At 42.7% G+C, this 15,646-nt stretch overlaps 1 protein-coding gene across 3 annotated transcripts in view; it reads right to left on the bottom strand.

Annotated features, from left to right (window-relative positions):
• The window catches only part of LOC132823401 (mitogen-activated protein kinase 9), a 145,364-nt gene extending 130,763 nt beyond the window's left edge, over window positions 1–14,601 (bottom strand). For all 3 annotated transcript variants that reach the window (XM_060837200.1, XM_060837199.1, XM_060837201.1), the window contains exon 1: window positions 14,428–14,601. The gene's annotated coding sequence lies outside the window, so the exon portion shown is untranslated. The remainder of the gene's footprint in view (window positions 1–14,427) is intronic.
• Window positions 14,602–15,646: the final 1,045 nt, after the last annotated feature.

The following is a 15,646-nucleotide window of genomic DNA, read 5'->3' as shown; positions in this document are numbered from 1 at the left end:
AAACAGCATTTAACTTATTTTTGACAACAAAATTATTGGGTCTGATACAACATTGCTGTAAATTCAGATGTGGTTTAGATTTTCTGGTTTCAAATAAAGAAGAGCTCAATTTGTTCTTGCACCTTCAAAACTGCAGAAGTCCAATGGGATGCAGCTTTTAAAGTAATGAATATAAAGAGCTACTGTCAAACCCATATAAATCATGGCATGGTTCACTATGAATGGCCCAGTTTTGAAGCCTAGTTTAGGAAAGTTGTCAAGACAAAAGAGAGCAGTAGAATTAAAGATAGCATAAAAAACACTGACGAGGAGCACATTACTTAGTTATGAAACCTGAGAGAACCAGGGTTTGCCTTCATTCAAATATTTAAAAGGTGAACAAAAAAATGATAGAGTGGTGTGGTGCGGTGCAGTGCAGTGGTGAGCATTATGAAGGGATTTAATCAAGTTCATGGAGACAATTATTTCCACTGAACGGGCAGTCAGCAAATAGGTGACATATTTAATAATCAAAAGAACAGAGGGAAAGTACCAGAGAACTTTGTTACCTGATCAGCAACAGCAGCAGAATCCACATTAAAGACCGTTTTGGATTAAGTGAAAAGTAAAAAAGGGGAAATGTATAGGAGCCTAGACAACATGAGATGTGGCAAAAAAAGTGGCAGAATTGTGAGAGGTGTCCAATGGACCCATTTTGATTTTGGAAGAAACTCAATGCATCTTTTAGCTAAGTTTCAGAAAAGCAAGATCCACACTGGGCAGCCGGAAGTTGCTTAAAAAGGGGAATTATTGCTTGTTAACAAGGTTATTAATATGTAACTGCTGATCTTACAGCCCATCACAAGGAAACTGAACACCCAACATTTTTGACATCAGTTTACTGCTTGCCATAAAGGATCTCTATTTTCAACACCAGATATCAACATCTCAGGGCACACTCCATTACCACCAGCCACATGCATGTTCACAGACAGTGGCATTACCCTCACAACATGTCTTCAATCCAATTACAGGATGCTTCAGCACTTCAAAACTACAACTCAGCACAACAGCAACCATCAATGCAATGCTCCAGCTGCAAGAACACTTTGTGGTCAGGGGCAAGCAACCATCTCACAAACTGGATCATGCTGCATCTTTACTTAGTGCTCAGGCACTCAAGCTGAATGATTACAGTATTCCTACCTTGCCATTTAATGCCTTGCCCCTCAGCCAAAGATTCAGATTCACCGTAATACTATATTGTCTTGCCTTTTTATTAAAAATACAGGATGTGGATGTCATTGGTCAGGCTAACATTTATTGTGCATTCCTAATGAGCAACAAGACAATTAAGAATCATCACATTGCTATGCGGTCGAGACTTTCATGCAGGCAGGTACTATGGGAGATAAGAGTTGGGTGGCAGAGCTGTTCATTTTGGTGCAGGTGAGGAGATATCGCAAGTGAACGAGGAGTCAAAGAAGGAAGCTTGCAGGGTTGGTGTGGGCAAAAATGAGTAAAGGAAGATGATGCAGTAGTAGCGAGAGCATTTGGTGGAAGGTGGGTACAGTAACAGCTAGAGAGTGAGAGTTACCAGAAAGATGGTAGCACTTGTGCCAGCAGAATGAAGGTGGTCACTGACCTCCTTCCTACATTGTTGTACATTTAATCAGATGAACTGACCCAGGTGGCACTTCGGACCAGACTAGCACGTCTGATGTAGTGCCCTCCATAACCAGTCCTAGAGTTAAGGGACATTCTGCCTTCATATCACCAAGTCCACCAGGATCTCCAAGTATCTGCCCATGAAATGGAGCACGAGTTTTACTTTGCCTGCCCAACCTGGGGCAAATGTCAGGAAATGTACAGGACAGCTCTGCACTGACAGTGTTTGTCTGAGCAAACAAAGATGGAACCGGCACCAGGGATGCCAGTCCATTCTGGAATATCCTAGCAGTAATGAATTGTTCCAGGTACAGCGAGTGGTACAGTGGCGTTGGAATTGGGCAAAATAGGCACTGTGGGGGCCAGGTAAGTAGTTAATGAGGCAAGTTTGGTACCATATGGTGAGAGATTTTGCTAGGCCTTGCCTAACCCTTCATGAAAGTTGACAAAGTTGATAGCCATAAACAAAAGAAAGACTCAGCATGTAACCAAAAAGCATACAAGTTTGAGGATTAGGAGAATTTGGAAATTCAAAGGATGACACTGAAATCTACATTGAAAGTCATAACTAAGATAAAGGATACACAAAGAAAGTTTCTGTGAGCAAGTAAAAATATTATCCAAAGCAAATGAGCATCCATTAGAGGTGGGAAAGGGAGAAATGTCATTCCCTATTTTGTAACTGTCCTCAAAATAATAGTAGCAGTAGTACAGAAATGTAACATGCAGTTAAAGAAAAGAATTATAAAAGTAAATGGTATATAACAATCGCTCTTACAAAGGGACTGAAGTACACGAGTGAGGAAGTGCTATTTCAATTCCATAGGACTTCAGTGAGACCACATCTGGAGTAAAAGGCATAGTTTGGTTTCTTCAGCTAAGGACAAGAATATTTGCATTTGACATAGCACAAAATGATTTTTATGGACTGATTCCTTTGATAAGGGGACTTTTTTGAAAAAAGATTGAGAGTTGTCATGGCTTGTGATTTCTAGAATTTTCTAAAAAGGCATGAAAGGGTGTTTCCTCAGGCTGACAACTCCAAAATAAGTTCTCAATCTCAGAATAAGACATTGGCCATTCAGAATTGAATTGAGCAGACTTTTCTTCACCCAAAAGATTCAAAGTAAAGATTCATAGAGTTTTAGATATGAAGAATATTAAAGGGAAAAGAATATTTCAAAATGGTGGAGTTTAAGATAAACGATCAAAAAATACCATTGAAGTAGAGCAGACTTGAACAACCCATTGGATTACTCCTCCTCTTATTTCTTATATCCTTACAGCTAATCATAATATTGTAAAATGTTGATGTTCTCTTTCGTTTTAACCTTGAAAGAATTGCAAAACATGAGGACAAAACATAAATCTTCAAAAGGATATAGTGGATAATGTGGACATAATTTAACATATGGGGTACAATTCAAACAGGGTGTGTAGACGCAGAGAGACATTGAAGTTAAAGTGCATAGAACACTGAAAATAGCAAGAGAGGTGGAGACTGCAGCTAACAAAGCAAAAGATACCCTGGGATTTATTAATGGGGCAGAGAGTACAGATGCAAGAAAGTGATTCAGAAAACAGACAACTATTAGATCTCAGCAGATTACAAACATGATGGAGACAGAGGGGGAGTACAATTGGAGATTTGATAGCAACAATTTAGCTGAAAAACAACTTGTCACCATTCCACAGACCAATGAAAAAGACCTTCTACCTACCAACAACTATGCAATTGGTCACAGGTAGTTGATGTTTTGCGAGAACCTCCAGAAAAGAAGGTGTTATCCTTTACCATAACAAAAAGGCCTCAATCCTGAAGAAAGCCATTCTGGAAATGTGAAATTAAGATAGAACTACTGGAGGCACTAAGCAGGTCTGAAAAGATTCTGAAGAAGGGTTATAGCCAGCTCAACTTTAAAACGTATGGCTAGAATGTTTATTTGTAATAAATAGCAATTCTTGTTTATTACAAACCTGTCCATTCCTTCTGTCAATCTAGGTCTAAAAGACAGGTAAATGTGAATTTCGCATACTTTTATAAAACCTTTAAATTTTGTGACAACTCCAGGAATATCAAGGCTCACTTTCCAGAAGTGCAATGCCAATGAAGTGCAACAATTGCAAAGGTTAGGATTGTTTTCTTTGGAGAAAAGGGGGCTAAAAAAAATCTAAAAAGAGATCTGATAGAAGTTTTCAAAATCTTGAGGGAGTTGGATAGAGTAGTTAGAGAGAAACTATTTTGGCTCAAGGTTCAAGAACAGGGAGGTGCAGATTTAAAATGATTTGCAAAAGAAGCAAACTCACAAGTGAAAAAAAAATTTCACGAGAGTGATCCAGGTTTTGAATAGACCATCTTGAAGTGTGGTGGAGACAGTGTGAAGTATTCAAGAAACATAGAAGATAGGAGCAGGAGGCGGTCATTTGGCCCTCTGAGCCTGCTCTACCATTCATCACAATCATGGCTGATTATCCAACTCAACAGCCTAATCCTGCTATCTCCCCATAACCATGGACCCCATTCACTCCAAGTGCTATGTCTAGCCGCCTCTTGAATACATTCAATGTTTTGGCATCAACTACTTCCTGTGGCCATGAACTGCACATGGTCACCACTCTTTAGGTGAAGAAATGACTCCTCATCTTCATTTTAAATGGTCTACCCTGAATCATCAGACTGTGACCCTTAATTCTGGAAGCACCCATCATAGAGAACATCCTCTCTGCACCTACCCTGTCTAGTCCTGTTAGAATTTTATAAATCTCTATGAGATCTCCTCCTCAATCGCCTGAACTCCAAGTGAAAACAACCCTAACCTTGTCAAAGTCTCCTCATAAATCAGTCCTGCCATCCCCAGAATCAGCCAGGTAAACCTTCGCTGCACTCCCTTTGGAGTAAGAGCATCCTTGCTCAGAAAAGAAGACCAAAACTAAATACAATATTTTAGGTGTGGCCTCATCAAGGCCCTGTATAACCCCAAGAACACATCCCTGCTCCTGTATGTGAAACCCCGCACAATGAAGGCAAGCATACCATTTGCCTTCTTTACTGCCTGCTGCACCTGCATGCTTACCTTCAGTGACTGGTGCACAAGGACACCTAGGTTCCACTGCACACTGCCCTCTTCCAAGTCACAGTCATTCAGGTAGTGATCTGCTTTCTTGTTTTTTCCTTCCAAAGTGAATAATCTTGCATTTATCCAAATGATACTGCATCTGCCATTGATCTACCCATTCACCCAACCTGTGCAGATCATACTGAATGACTTCTGTATCCTCGTCACAGTTCACCCTCCCATGCAACTTGGTATCATTTGCAAATTTTAATACTGCGCATTAAGAATAGATCATAGAACCCCTACGGTGTGGAAGCAGGGCATCAGGCCCACTAAGTCCACACTGCCCCTCCAAAGAGCATCCCATCCTGACTCCTACCCAATCCCTGTAACCCTACATTTTCCCATGTCTAATCTACCTAGCCTCCACATCCCTGGACACTATCGGCAATTTAGCATGGCCAGTCCATCTAACCTGCACATTTTTGGACTGTGGGAGGAAACCAGAACACCTGGAGGAACTCTACACAGACTCAGGAAGAATGTGCAAACTCCACACCAACAGTTGCCAGAGGTTGGACTGGTACCTGGGGCCCTGATGCTGTAAGGCAGCAGTGCTCATCACTGAGCCACTGGACGCTTACTAAAATAGAATCAATGTGCAAAAGTATGGAGGAAAGAAAATCAAGCGAATGACATTAAGTCATGATGTTCATTTGGAGAACTGGAACAGACTCAATGGACAAATCACCACCTGTGACATGACACTTCTGTGATTCTGAAATTCAATTGCCAAGTTTAAAGTGAAATGTTGCGGAGAGAAAAAAATCAATAGTATTTTGTACATTCAGATCAGTTTGTTGGCTTTGCCTTCTTTACACCAAAGAAAAACAGCAGTTGACTTAAAGGCAATAAGTAGATTCAAATTGCAATCAACATGTCTGCTTATCATTCAATCAACCAGAATAATTACAGATTGCTCTTTGATGGAGCTGCTGAAATGAGACAATGACCCCCTCATTCTACAAAATGTTTACGTTGCTGCAACAGCAAAAATAAGGTGGAACATACAAAATAAAAAGATGGTACTCAAATATCTGATTAGTGGTTTCCCTTCAACATTGATTGGTAATCAGTGGACTCTATGTTTAAGCTCACAAATACAATATATTAGCCAGCTATTCAAAATACAATATCTATATTTTTATTTGCCTGTTTTTTGATGTTGCTATGATCCTTTTCAGATATAACTTAATAACTTTCCTTATAATTATACTTGTTTTATAGACTGAATGATGTCAAGGTTGATTTTTCCCTACATCAAAATCAGCCTAATCATTAAAAAGTCTACTCATTCATCATTTTTCTAGTCCAGCATCTTTTAAAACTGGAGTTGTGCTATAGATGTATCCATGGCACCACGTGATACCTGTTTTTTTTCAAGGTCCAATTTTCTCATCCATTCTGACTGCCTTTTCATTTCTTGAAATGTTACAAATAAAGACATAAATTCCATAGGTGTGGCCTCTGAGATATTAGAGTTTCATGCTTTCTGTAAAAAAAAAGTTTTTATTCTACAGCATCTCTCTTGGGACACTTTATTCCACTTACTATATTAGTCTTTAATACGGTATTTGAAATTTATCCTTTAAAATGAATTTTACTTTGACCTCACTTGCAAAGTTTTATTTTCCTTTAAATTGAGTCAGCTAAAGTTTTTCAATGTATTCTAATTCAATAACATAATTTAACAAGTTAGTTCAGTGGGTCTGGCAGCATCTATGTAGAGAAAAACACAGTTAATGTTGAGTTAGGTTTAACCCTTCTGGAAAGGTTCCGAAGATCTACTGGGTGCCTCCTGTACTTCTGTCTTAATTTCAGATTTCCAGAATCCACGGTCCTTTGGTTTCAATAAGATAGCTCCTTGTCCTGCTACACTTCCTTCCTATAAGTTTCAAGTCTTTGTCTTATCTCGAGTTCTATTTCTTCCATTCACATTTGCTATTTCTGCAACTGACTTCTACATCCTATAGTTAATTTAAAAATAATCCTGGCCTTCATATTTTTAGACTCATTAAATCCAAGATTTCACAATTCACTCTGTTGTTCTGTCTTTCTGAACTGAAATGACAATAGTATGTGGTGCAAGTTGGCTATGTTAGGTTAGGGGATGCTACTTAAAAGGTGTGGTGGTAGAAAGGCAATGACAAACATTCAAAGAGCACATAGGTGAACTGCACTAATTTCACTTTCCTGTTGGCACAAAAGTAAAATGTAAATGGTAGCCCAAACATGGCTTAAAAGGGAAAATAGAGATAGAGGTAGTATTAATCCCAAGAGGCATACAAATTGGCCAGAAAAAAAAGACCTGAGGAGTGGGAATAGTTTAAAATTCAGTAAAGAAGGACAAAGGGATTGATTAAGAAAAGGAACTGGAGTACAAGAGTAAGCTTGCAGGGAGCATAAAAACTGACTGTAAAAATTTCTAATATACAACTAAAAAGACTGAAGATAAATGTAAGTCCAATACAGTCAGAATCAGTGGAATTTACAATAGGGGACAAAGAAACAGCCAACTAAATAAACGCATATTTTGGTTCTGTGTTCACAGTAAAGAATACAAATAACATCAGAAATATGGCTTATGGAGAGGGGGATACCAAAGGAAATCAGCATTAGTAGGGAAATGGAGTTGGGAAAATTAATGAGATTGAAGGTAGGCAGATCCCCAGGCCCTGATCATCTGCATCAGTTGGTATTTAGAAAAGTGACCCTTGAAATATTGGATGTTTTTGTGATCATCTTCCAAAATTCTACAGATTTTGGAACAGTTCCTACAAACGTGAAGGTAGATAACATAAGCCCTCTTTTTAAAAAGAAAGAAAACCAGTGTCATTGTTAGTGGGGAAAATGCTGGAGTCCATTATAAATGGATTCAATAGCCATGCACTTGGACGATAGTGGCAGGACCAGACCAATCAGCATGGCTTTACAAAAGATAAGTCATGCTTGACAAATCTAATGGAATTTTAAGGATGTAACTACTGGAGTTTTGAGGGAACCATTGGATGTGGTTTCTTTGAACTTTCAGAAACTTTCAACGAAGTCTGTGTAAAGCACATGGAATTGGGGTGGTGAAACTGGTTGGCAGATGGGGAAAAAAAAGAGCAGGAATAAATGGGTCTTTTACTATATTAATGAACCGAAGAGAACCAAATGTAATGTGCCCAAATTTGTAGATGGCACCAGTCTAGGTGGGAGGGTGAGCTGCAAGGAGAATGCAGTGAGATTTGGACAATTTGAGTGAGTGGGCAAATACACGGCAGATGCAGTATAATGTGGATAAATGTAAGATTATCTACTTTGGGAGCAAAGATAGAAAGATTATTATCTGAACGACCATAAACTGAGAGACAGGAATGTGTAATGAGACCCAGGTATTCTCCAACACCAGCCACTGAAGGGATGCATGTATGTGCATCAGGCAGTAAATAAGGTAAATGGTACATTGGTCTTCAGAGCAAGGGGATTTGATTACAAACAGCAGTGATGTCTTGTTGTAATTATACAAGGCCTTGATAAAATCAGCTGCAAATGTGTTGCTGGTCAAAGCACAGCAGGCCAGGCAGCATCTCAGGAATAGAGAATTCAACGTTTCGAGCATAAGCCCTTCATCAAGATTTTACTTGATAAAATCAGACCAGGAATACTATGCGCAGTTTTTGTCTCCTTATCTGTGGAAGAATATTCTTGCAAAAGAAGGGGTGCAGCAAAGGTTTACCAGACTGATCCCTGGGGTGGTAGATGTGACATATGAAAAGACATTAAATCAGTCAGGATTGGGGGTTGCAGGGCAATCTCAGGAGTCTACAAAATTCTAGAATCAACAGCATAAATGCAGGAAGGATGTTACCGATGACAGGGGAGTCCAGAACCCTTACAACGTTATGCAATGGACTATTTCGGACTGAAATGTTAAGGAATTTCTTCATCCATGGACTGGGAACCTATGGAATTTCCTACCACAAAAGCAGTGAATGCCAAAACATGTATTATTTCAAGGAATTCAACATAGCACTTGGGGCAAAAAGCATCAAAGGACATGGGGAAAAGTAGGGACACATTAGTGAGTTTGATGATCAGCCGTGATCCTTATGATTGCTGGAGCAGGGCCAAAATACTGAATGGCCTACTCCTATTTTCAATGCCCCCTGCTGGTCCAACTGTAAATGTTAAAGTTATTCTAAGATTCAATAATACAATATTTTTCCAATTTGCATCTATTTCAATTTCTTAAGTCTAGTGCTCAATTACACAGCTTATTTTATAGTATTGATCAGAGTTAAAATCATTGATATTAATTTTATCAATGAGGCTCATGTCTTGATGGCATCCTTGAGCCTGATTTCCAACTCTGCGTTCCTTGAGTTATAATTGGACGTCAACACCTTGCTGGCTATGTCCATTCCTAAATTTTGAAAAATCCAATTGCTATATTTTTTCATTAGAGGGAGATGTACAGCACAGAAACAGACCCTTCTGTCCAACCTGTCCATGCCAACCAGATATCCCAAACTAAATCTAGTCCCATTTGCCAGCACTTGGCCCATATCCCTTTAAACCCTTCCTATTAGTATACCCATCTCGACGCCTTTCAAATATTGCAACTGTACCAGCCTCCACCCTTTCCTCTGGCAGCTCATTCCATACACGCACTACTCTCTGCAAGAAAAAGTTACCCCTTAGGTCTCTTATTTTTTTTCCCTTGTCACCCTAAACCAATACCCTCTAGTTCTGGACTCCCCCACCTCAGGGAAAAGATATTGTCTATTTATCCTATCCATGCCCCTCATGATTTTATAAACCTCTATGAGGTCACCCCTCAGCCTCCGATGCTCCAGAAAAAAAATCAGTCCCGACCTATTCAGCCTCTCACTATAGCTCAAATCCTCCAACTCTGACAACATCCTTGTAAATCTTTTCTGAACCCTTTCAAGTTTCACAACATCCTTCCCATAGGAAGACCAGAATTGCACACATTATTCTAAAAGTGGCCTAACCAGTGTCCTGTACAGCAATAACACGACGTCCCAACTCTTATACTCAGTGCTCTGACCGATAAAGGAAAGCATACCAAACGCCTTCTTCACTATCCTATCTACCTGAGGCTCTACTTTCAAGGAGCTAGGAACCTGCACTCCAAGGTTTCTTTGTTCAGCAACACTCCCTAGGACCTTACCATTAGGTGTATAGGTCCTGCTCTGATTTGCTTTTCCAAAATGCAGCAAACTCACATTTATCTAAATTAAACTCCATCTGCCACTTCTCAGCCCTTTGGTCCATCTGATCAAGATCCCGTTGTAATCAGAAGTAACTTTCTTCGCTGTCCACCACACCTCCAATTTTGGTGTTATCTGCAAACTTACTAACTACATCTCTTATGCTCACATCCAAATAATTTATTTAAATGACGAGACGTAGTGGACCCAGCACTGATCACAGGCCTCCAATCTGAAAAGCAACTGTACATCATCACCCTCTGTCTTCTACCTATGAGCCAGTTCTGTATCCAAATGGCTAGCTCTCCCTGCATTCCATGAAATCTAACCTTGCTAACCAGTCTCCCATGGGGAACCTTGCCGAACATCTTACTGAAGTCCACACAGATCAGATCCACTACTCTGCCTTCATCAATCCTCTTTAGGTAATCACCCTAGAACATGAATAACAATACAGGTCCAAGTCACTTCAGGAAGCAACAAGGCAGATTAGTAACATGGCAAAGCGACACATTTTGGTGAGAAAAGAGGAAGAGGAAATACATGCCAATGGTTAAAGTTTCAATGAGAATATATAAGTTGAGAGTTTCAAATGCACATTTTTAAAGGCAGGGCAAAAACACTTGAGATTGTAAGCTTTAAGGAGCAGCATTCACATTAAAGCAAAGAGATAAACTATAAATGCCCATGTTATGGCCATGTTGAGAATATTGCTTGTAATTTGGGTGCCCTACTTTACGTAAGTTGACAATGTGCACAGATTTGCTCAAAGGTTTATTACTAGGTATGAGACCTTAATAACAGGAAGAAATTAGACAAATTGCGCTCTCTTTCATTAGAAACATAGGGTTTTATTCAAAAGTGATCATGGATTAAAAACAGATAAAAAACACCTTGAGTCAATAACCTGACAGAATGATTCCAACAATAAAAGAAGCAGTGGCCAAATTTTTTTAAAAACAAGATGTAGGCGTTCTTAGGACTTACAATGAACTTCTAAGTTCATTAATAAATAGAACTTGTTACAGGTTTAAAACAAAACTTGATAAATGTTGGAAAATCTTGCGTGTATACAAGGAAAGATCAGAGAAATGGAAAAGTAAATAGCTGTTTGAGAACAGTATAGATGAAACTGAGATAATGATTTTATTCTGAAACTTTGTGAACAATATTTTTAAAGATTAAGAGCAGAAGAACTGTACAAAGAACAGATTTTAGAATTCTAATAGATCCTTCTACCTATTTCAATTTTAAAAGCTGAATCTTGATTCGCACAAAAAATCCACATCATCACCTGCCCATGTTACATGGCAATAAATTGGTCATTTCATTTCACTTCACATGGTATGGAGGCCTAAATTAAAAAGCATTTAGTTTTTCCTTTGTATCAAGAAAAAGATCAGTTAGTAAATAAGCCTTTTTTTTCAACAGTTAAATTGAGAGAAAAGGTTTCTTTCATTGTCTTAATTCAAAATTTGCCTCTGCTCGAGGGAAATTAAATGAAGGTTAAAATTTGGCTCTCTTGTATGAAGGTTATTAAATTTGATTTGCAAACAATGCAAAACCCTGTTTCTGTCACTCTGAATACTGCTAGAATCAGCAAACTACAGAAATCTGATGAAAGCAAGTTTTGTGATTGATAGCAATTTTAAAAATGTGTTTAAGAGTAGTTTTACTCCTAGGAGAACTGAACCCTCCACCTAATGCAACACAATTTTGAAAAAAAATAATTTTCACCTGCAACATAAGCAATCCTCACTCTGTGCTTAAGTTGGAACTCACCCAGTTCCCATGTTTGTATTATTTATTATTCTCCAACTCTATGCTTTTGATAATATTTGACTGATTTACAAACCACATCTTAACATGACTTTACCAAAAATCTTAAACAGAAAATGGATCATTTCAATGACCGACATTTACTCAATTGTTTTGTGACTTCATCCGACAGATGTGAGGAAAGTGTGATTGGGTATGGTTGGAGATGGGGACTGGTGTGAGCATGTTGGGAGGAAGAAAGAAACAGGTGGGGAAAGAGAGTGGGGGTTGGTGGTAAGGAGAGCAGAAGCAGTGGTCGGGGGGTGGGAGAGAGAGAGAGAGAGAGAGAGAGAGAGAGGGGGAGGGGTGGGGGGGGAGGGGGAGGGGTGGGGGGGGTGGGGGGGAGAGAGAGGGAGGGGGAGAGAGAGAGAGGGGGAGAGAGAGAGACTGAGACTGAGTTGGGGAAGAGTTTGACAAAGAGAGATGGGAGTGCAGGGGAAGACTGCAAGAGCTGGGGAAGAGAACGAGAGCTGCGGGGGAGGTGGGATGGGGAAGTGGAGAAGAGAGTGGAAGATAGGTGGAGAGGGTAGGGAAGAGGGCAGGGAAAAGAGCAGGAGTGGGGAAGAGAGAAGGGGCTGGGGGGGTGTGAGTGGGGAAGAGAGAAGGGGCTGGGGGCGTGTGAGTGGGGAAGAGAGAAGGGGCTGGGGGGGTGTGAGTGGGGAAGAGAGAAGGGGCTGGGGGGGTGTGAGTGGGGAAGAGAGAAGGGGCTGGGGGGGTGTGAGTGGGGAAGAGAGAAGGGGCTGGGGGCGTGTGAGTGGGGAAGAGAGAAGGGGCTGGGGGCGTGTGAGTGGGGAAGAGAGAAGGGGCTGGGGGGGCGTGAGTGGGGAAGAGAGAAGGGGCCGGGGGTGAAAGCGGTGAAGAGAGAAGGGGCCGAGGGTGAGAGCGGTGAAGAGAGAAGGGGCCGGGGGTGAGAGCGGTGAAGAGATAAGGGGATGAGAGCGGTAAAGAGAGAAGGGGCTGGGGGTGAGAGCGGTAAAGAGAGAGGGGCTGGGGGTGAGAGCGGTGAAGAGATGGGACTGGGGATGCGAGTGGGGAAGACAGAAGGGGCTCGGGGGGACACAATGGGGAAGACAGAAGGGGCTCGGGGGGACACAATGGGGAAGACAGAAGGGGCTCAGGGGGGGCACAATGGGGAAGACAGAAGGGGCTCAGGGGGGGCACAATGGGGAAGACAGAAGGGGCTCAGGGGGGGCACAATGGGGAAGACAGAAGGGGCTCAGGGGGGGCACAATGGGGAAGACAGAAGGGGCTCAGGGGGGCACAATGGGGAAGACAGAAGGGGCTCAAGGGGCACAATGGGGAAGACAGAAGGGGCTCTGGGGGCACAATGGGGAAAAACAGAAGGGGCTCTGGGGGCACAATGGGGAAGAACAGAAGCTAGGGGATGTGGGGAAGAGAGCAGGAGCTGTGGAATAGAGTAGGGATGATAATGGGACATGTTGGGAGGGGTGGGGTGCATCAGGGAAGAGGGCTGGGGCTGTGTCAGGGAGAGGACTTGGGGAAAGAAATAACCACAGAGAGGATTGGGAGAGGGTAGGAGGGGGAATCACCATGGGACAGGGTTGGGGTTGGGGTTGGGGGTGGGGGGGGGGAAATCGCCATGGGACAAAGTTGGGAGGGGGAGAGGAGGAGAAACCACCATGGGACAAGGTTGCGGGTGGGGGGGATCACCATGGGACAGGGTTTTGAGGGAATCATCATGGGTGGGTGGGTGGAATCACCATGGGAGAGGGTTTTGAGGGAATCATCTTGGTGGGGGGGGGGGGGGGAAATCACCATGGGAGAGAGTTTTGAGGGAATCACCATGGGGGGGGGGGAAATCACCATGGGAGAGGGTTTTGAGGGAATCACTATGGCGGGAGGTGGATGAAATCACCATGGGAGAGGGTTTTGAGAGAATCAATATGGGGGGGGGTTTGAGGGAATCACTATGGCGGGGGGTGGATGAAATCACCATGGGAGAGGGTTTTGAGAGAATCACCATGGGGGGGTGAAATCACCATGGGAGAGGGTTTTGAGGGAATCATCTTGGTGGGGGGGGGGGTGAAATGACCATGGGAGAGGGATGGTGGGGGTGTGGAGGAAAATCACCATGGGAGAGGGTTTTGAGGGAATCACCATGGGGGGGGGGCGAAATCACCATGGGAGAGGGTTTTGAGGGAATCACCATGGGGGAGGGGGATCACCATCAGACAGGGTTTTGAGGGAATCACCATGGGGGAAGGGGGATCACCATGGGACAGGGTTTTTGAGGGAATCACCATGAGGGAGGGGGATCACCATGGGACAGGGTTTTGAGGGAATCACCATGGGGGGAGGGGGATCACCATGGGACAGGGTTTTGAGGGAATCACCATGGGGGGAGGGGGATCACCATGGGAGAGGGTTGGGGTGGGGAAGTAATTGGAAGGTGACAAGTTTGTAGATTGGTTATCGGGGATGGGTGATTCGTCTCCCCCCCCTCTCCCCTCCCCTCCCTGGAATAGCGGAACGTGTGCCAGGCCGGGCCGCTGAATGCACAGCAAATCCAAGTCGAGGCCCTGCGGCAGCTACTGTCCGCTCGGCAATCGCTAATAAAGGCCTTAGTCAAGGCTGCGTTAGGGGCGGCCTGGTAAGTCAGCACCTACCTCAACACAACCGCCGTAAGGGAAGAGCAAAGTTCCAAACTGAGTTAAAAACAAACCAGGGGGAGAAATCCTCCCCTCGGCAACGGGGATCAGGCTGGCCGTTAACTGAGAGGGAAGGACGGTAGGAGAGAAGCCGCCGAGCTGTCACCGAGCGGCTGCCATGGTTGCTCGAGCGCCGCTAAACATTCAGCGACGTCAGCGCGTCCCAACTGCCAGCGCGCGCGCCCACACCCCCATGGGGGCGGGGAAAAGTGATTGACAGCGGGATTAACCACCCGCATCACGGGGATGGGGACTTGGTTACCAATCACTGCCTGACGGAGGCGGGCTGATTGGTGTCAGACTGCTCTGCAGAGTCTCCGTTACCAGAATGTCGGAATTAGCGAAAGCTTGTTTCTCTTATAACTGGGCTTTTGCATGAAAGAGTCCTTTGGTATCCCGCGAAAATAAATAGTGATATGGGAAAAGATATAGGTGCATTAATGTGAAAGATGGATCCAGAGTTGGTTCACGTTATTGGCGCTCCCGTATTGACCTCGACATACGCTGGTGCACCAGATTTCTTACTGCAGGTTTATTTTTGTAAACGTTCTTATTCCGCCCCGCCCCCCACCACGCATACTTCGTGTCTCCTGTTGCTGGTACTTCCACAGTAGCAGCTACACAGTTCTCATCTATTGAATTATCATCGCAGTTAAGTCCTCATTCATCAACTGTTCTTGCTGATGTCTTACAAAATATTTCTTCCCTGCAAGTCGTCCTCTCGGTTTGACAGAAATTCGTCTTGCAGTTAATGACTCCTTTGAATCCTTCTACTCATCAATGAAACAATACCAAACATACTCAAGAACAAGATTGTGGACAGCTTCTATGTTTTGGTCACAAGAGTCCAACCAGTCCATGCCAAACATAATCTCAAACTAAACGAATCCCATCTGCATGCTCCTGGCCCATATCCCTCCAAACCTTTCCTATTCATGTATTTATCTAAATATCTTCCGGACATTGTAATTGGACCCACATCTACCGCTTCCTCAGAAAGTTTATTTCACACTAACTACCATCTGTGTAAAAAATTTGCCCCTCATTGTCTTTTTTAAACCTCTCTTCACTCATCTGAAAAATGTGCTCCTAGTCTTGGAATCCCCCATTCTGCGGAAAAGACAATTACCATTAACTCTATGTATAACGCCCACGATTTTATAAACTTCTATAAGCC

This window comes from Hemiscyllium ocellatum, chromosome 16, assembly GCF_020745735.1.
Source record: "Hemiscyllium ocellatum isolate sHemOce1 chromosome 16, sHemOce1.pat.X.cur, whole genome shotgun sequence".
Classification (NCBI taxonomy): Eukaryota; Metazoa; Chordata; class Chondrichthyes; order Orectolobiformes; family Hemiscylliidae; genus Hemiscyllium; species Hemiscyllium ocellatum.
The sequence above is the reverse complement of the archived record's forward strand: the minus strand, read 5'-3'. Positions and strand labels throughout refer to the sequence as shown.